General features: G+C 34.7%; 1 long non-coding RNA gene across 2 annotated transcripts; it reads left to right on the top strand.

The window, feature by feature from the left end:
- Positions 1-1,406: 1,406 nt before the first annotated feature.
- LOC147386672 (uncharacterized) lies at positions 1,407-5,242 on the top strand. Of its 2 annotated transcripts, XR_015172152.1 has the most exons (4): positions 1,407-1,424; positions 1,549-1,605; positions 3,741-4,040; positions 5,177-5,242. It is a non-coding gene; the product is annotated as an uncharacterized LOC147386672 (long non-coding RNA). The 2 variants fall into 2 exon arrangements; XR_015172151.1 differs by lacking the exon at positions 1,407-1,424 and having other exon boundaries at positions 1,437-1,605.
- Positions 5,243-5,600: the final 358 nt, after the last annotated feature.

Raw genomic sequence — 5,600 nt, 5'->3', positions numbered from 1 at the left:
AATACCCCCTCCTCTTCCCAAAATGGGTTAACCACTGTTATCAATTCTCTGTCACCAAGTTTCATTAAGAAAAAAATATATATATATATATTTTCTCTACTATCTCTACTACTCTCTCATACCATTTTTAAAAAAGTAATTTCACTCTCATACTTCACTAAGGACTCAAGAAGACCTAGAAGAAGAAATAAAGAAGAGAAGAGAAGCTTCAAGGTGAGTTCAAGACTCCATACCCCCCTCTTCTCTCTACCCTCTCCTCTTCCCTCTTCTATTATCCCCTCTCCCTTTCATTTTATTTTAGATGATTTAGGATGAATAGACCCCAAGGCTAAAGGTCTATAAGGGTCATTTCCATCGATGAAATGATATTATGATCAAGTCATTAAAGAAATCCCTATCTAGGGTAAAATTGCACTCACGTGACACTTTTTTATTATTTATTTTAAATTAAAATGACGAAGTTATTTGAGTTTACCGCCACTTGGCGGGGAGAAAGGGGTGCCTAACACCTTCTCCTTTCTCCAACCGAGCCGCTTATCCGAATTTCTAGATTTGATCAATCCCTATCCATTGTGAGTCACTACATATCAAAAATGACATTTTTTGAAAAATGTACATCGAGTGACCATTCACACCCACTTACAACATGAATGGTGGTGACTCCAGATCTTAGTAGATGTGGTCGTCGTAATGACGAAAACTACGTATCTACATGAACGATTGGAAAAACAAGAATCACAGTTTAGTAATGAACTCAAAGATGGGTTTCCCACCGAAGAAGATTGGAATTATGCTCGGATATTAACTAAGTTTTTGTAGACTTTTTATGAGATTTCACTACAAGAAAATGTCTATTTTGGAACAAGAGGGTGAAACGGACTTTGGCCGTTTGTAATAAAAAATGGGTTAAAACCATTTTTTATATTAAAGACCGTTTTTATATCTTAATCCACTCGGTTTAACCTGATCCAAACTGAAGAGGTCATTATCTCCTTCTTACAAGAACGAAAGACGGAAAGAGTACGAGAGAAATGGAAAGTCGCTCGAAATCTACGAAAATCCAGTCACTTCTCGACGAACTCAGAATTGACGAAGATTTATCAATTTCAGAGCGAAAACCATTTCGTTTCTTACCGTCGATCGATTCTTTGTCTAAGATCTGCGAAACTTAAGGTTGGGATTGTCGAAAACCCTTTGTCTCCCATGTAAGATATTGTTTTCTTTCAATTTCCTCTTCGATCTATTTTTTTTATGATTTTGGAACCCTATTACGCGATTCTTAGTTAGATCTGATTTGATTTGCTAATTTTTGGCTGGGATCGTTGCGTTTGGAGTCAATCAGTTGTGTTTAGCTAGTATTGCTATTTTGATTTGTGGATCTCAGGTAGAAACCTATCGTTTTTGGCTGAGAATCCTTGCATTTGGTACGTCTTCGATCCCTAGATTTGAATTTTAGTGATTTTGGATTTCTTAGATGGAATTCCGGTCAATGTAAGGTTTAATATCTTGTTTGATCTTTTAAGAACATTTTTTGTTGTTTTATTGAAGGTTTTAGTTCTGATTAAATCATCTTGGATCTCCTGTAGATTCTCTCTAAACACAGAGGTAAGCTTCGATCTAAAACTTGGACTTGGTTTTTGTTTTGATGTGCTCTAAGCCTCTCCAACTGAACAAAGCTTCAACCATTTTACCCAAAAAAAAAAAATAGTTGCATAAACAAATTTTAGGAAATAATTGAAGAAAAAATGACAACGAACTAAGCTAAAAAAATCCATTTATCAACTCACTAAATTTGTTATGGGTAGAAGTAGAGGAAAAGGTAAGATGTCTACTGTTGTTCCCAGTCGTGAGGATCCTATAAGAAAGCATTCTATAGGATTTGAGATCAACTATGGAAACTGATTTGGAGCTCAGCCTTGCAGCACCTCAGACTTCCAATCCAAGAGGGTCCATTGTAGTGATTTGAGATCCTGAGATGGTTTGGGAAATTAAGATAGTTGTGTTTGGGTTTTGTGGAAGGGGTTTGTTTGTGGGGTTAAGGGCTTTTGAGGAACTTAGCTATTGTGTTTCATTTACTTTTTGTTGGGTTTAGGAGTTTGTGTCTATCTTTTTGAGGAAATTAGCTGTTGTTGTTTCATTTACTTTTGTGTGCTAAATATATGCAAAAGTCTTCAAATTGTTTTTAGTCCCTTTTCTATTATTATTGTTATGGTATCATTATGGAGTTAGTTAAGCATCGTGGTGGTGGTACTGGGGCTGTTGGGATTATGCTGATTATTAAAAAAAAAAAAAACGGTTTGAATGTTTGATTTCTCAATTGTTTTCCTTGTAAATGCATCTAGTGCCGCCTTGGCATAGAATCCTTGAATGTTTCTTTATGGAGCTGGTGGCCCCTAACTTTTCCCTCTTTAAAAAAAATACAGGGGAAGTCAATTAGCCAAAACAATACACTATTGGTTTTAGTTATTCTGAATATAACTATGTGACTTGGTGAACAGACCTTAGGTTAAGGAGACTGGTAGGTTATGTTTCAAAGAAAGAAACCTAATATGTTCCTTTAATTATTATTTCTATAATTTTTTTTCAAAACAAAGTGTACCATCTTACCTAATCTAGGTCTAAGTCAATATGTGATGCAGTTAGAAAATATTGGGGGGGGGTCTTTGTTGGGCTTGGATGCCAAACCTTCCTCTCTGGTCGGATGGTAGAAGAGGCAGTCAGGTAGGTTGAGGAAATTTTGCATTTGCAGTGTACCATGCTGGGCCCAGGATGGTTAATTGAAGCTTTCTTTTGATTGTTAGTTGTCTTGGACCAAACTGAAATAATTGCAAAAGAAGAATAGACGTTTAAAATGGCATTAAGTCATTTTTATTTAAAAATGGTATTAAACCATTTTACTTTTTAAAGCCAATCTCGAGTTTTTTGTGATAAGAAAGCCTTTATATGTGGCTTGCAACAAGCCATTAATATGCTGTTTTGCTTTCATTTAATTTTTTTGAAAATATTTTCACTTATAATTGTCCATTGAAAAGGGAAAAAAGATAACAAGAACCTATATTGCATCAAATCCAACTGTACGATGTTTCACTTATTGAAACCTGAGATGCATTTTATTCTGGGGAAGGTGGTTGCCAAGGATTATGTGGAAGGTCACATGTAATAGGTTTTTTCCTTTCTATTTTGGCGAAAATATTTTTATGGTTAACATCTAATATGTAAAGTAGAGTAGGCTCAAACCTTAGCAGGTTTTCCTATACTACTTAGAAAAAAATAGATTTAGAATCAAGAAGCTGTAAACAGGTAGAGAACATCTGTAGAAAATAACCTTTCTCTTTTACTATGCTTTGGCTCTACTTGATCTACTGCAAACATTTTCCTGGAAATATTTCTGCCATTTTTAGTTATTTAGTCATGCCAAAAATTTACAAACAAGGAAAATGCTTGCATGGTGGCCCATACTTTCAGTTGTCTGCATTCCTATTTGGTTTCATCTACTACAGGCTAGATATATTGCCTTATGCCTTTCTACTAGCGTTGCCAATTTCATGTTTGTAGACAATTCAATGATAAATATCATTAAATTATTGAATTTCTTGTTTATTAGCTAATTCCCAAGATCATATTCAAAAGATATGGTAACCTATAGGATGGTCCAACACTGGTAGTCCAATCATATCTGAAAAATATATTTCTTTATAAATCTGGAATTATACTCTTTTCCTGGTTTGTTATTTCTGCAGACGGTTCGATTTAAAAATGAGCTGGAGCGTAACATTACTATCAAGCTTGGATATGCTAATGCAAAAATATACAAGCGTGAAGATGAGCGATGCCCTCGTCCTATGTGCTACAAGTATGGTGATCTCTAGGACCTAAGGTTCTTATCTTTTCATTGTTGCTCGGATTTTCATTATTTATGTTTAAAATTTGTATACAGGGCGTATGGTAGTGGAAAAGAAGATAGTCCTCCATGTGATGTTCCAGGATTTGAAAATGCAAGAATGAAGCTACTTAGACATGTCTCTTTTGTAGATTGCCCGGTAAGGTGATTGGCCTTTAGACGTTAATGTCAATGTTTATATTAACTAGAATATTGTGATATGGGCATAACCACTGGTCTATATTGGATGAGAGCGATTGTGTTAATTTAGGTTTTTTGATCCATTAGTTTCTTTTGGAAGCTAACTTTTGATTACACAACAGCGTGAATTTTCTTAACTCCACGTTTGAGTTCTTTTTTCCCTCTGCAGTGAATTGTGGATCTGCAAATCTGCAGTATGAACTTTCTTCTAGTGGACATAGATCATAACTTGAAGCAAGATTGAAGAACAGAAGTTAGGCCAGGAAAACTAGTTGCTTGAGTTGAAAGTGGATAACATTTTATGAAAACCATTGACTGGTTGAAGGATCTAATGGACAGAAGGTGAGTGAGCCATAAGGTATCCATTGAGGTGAGATATTGACTTTCGAGGGATGAGTCACGTGGACCAAAAGGTTAACAAAATATATAATCAACCAATAATATTATGAATTGATAAAAGACAATTAGAAAAATGGGGGAACTGAAAACTCAAAATCGTCACATTTTTGACACATCGAAACTGTTAATTCACAATTTATCTGTCCAGATTATTGTCCAAATTCCAATTGAAGGTTTTTTTTTTTTTTTTTGGTATAAGCAAAATTTTTATTGAAAAGAGGACAAGGAGTCCTCAAGAGATGAAACAACAAAAGCAATAAGAAAAAGAGAAGAGAAAAGAAAGAAAAAACAAGGACAACCCAAACTAACAAGAGGGTCACCCTTTACACACAAGATCCCACCGAAAGAAGAAGTCGTCTAAGGAAACCCCCCTGAACTCAGACAAAAGCTTACACCAATAATAAAAAAAAATTCCATAACATAATCCACACAAAGTTTAGTTTACATAGTCGGTCACTAAAATTTTTATTTATGTAAACTACGTTTGTATAGAGATGTAGAGTTGAAGACCAGCCAGTGATAAAACAAATTTCTGCACTAATTCTTATTTGTATATTTTATGTGCCATAGTTACCTCATTTACTGCTCCCAATGACACTAATTGCAAGTTTGCATTGACGGCCTTGTGTGTATATATTTGTGGTTTTCTCTCTATAGTGGTTCTAAAATTTTTTATTCTGCTTTTTTATCATTTAGGGTCATGATATTCTTATGGCTACCATGCTCAATGGAGCAGCCATTATGGATGGAGCATTACTTCTGCTTTTCTATCATTTAGGGTCATGATATTTATCTATATAATATAAATAAGTTGGATTCTTACTTTTGTGGGGGAAGCGCACATATTGGGACATGAATTTTGTTAAAAGTTGGAAATGTCTCCCTCGATCATTCTTAGTATTATATTAAGAAGTTTTTTTTGGTTGGTTTGAACTAAATGCAATACTACTTTTGGAAAAAAGAAAGATTTCTATTGAGGCACCTCTGCTGCTTTTTTTGATCATGTAGTGGGACACAACTAGACAAGACACTTGAAGTATTTCTTATGTCCATAAATACTTAAAATATTTATATGCATGAGTTTCCCCTTTAGATTTCTTACTGAAATCATAGAACGGTC

The sequence above is a fragment of the Akebia trifoliata genome, chromosome 14 (genome assembly GCF_017979445.1).
Source record: "Akebia trifoliata isolate Shusen 1 chromosome 14, ASM1797944v1, whole genome shotgun sequence".
Lineage (NCBI taxonomy): Eukaryota > Viridiplantae > Streptophyta > Magnoliopsida > Ranunculales > Lardizabalaceae > Akebia > Akebia trifoliata.
The sequence above is the reverse complement of the archived record's forward strand: the minus strand, read 5'-3'. Positions and strand labels throughout refer to the sequence as shown.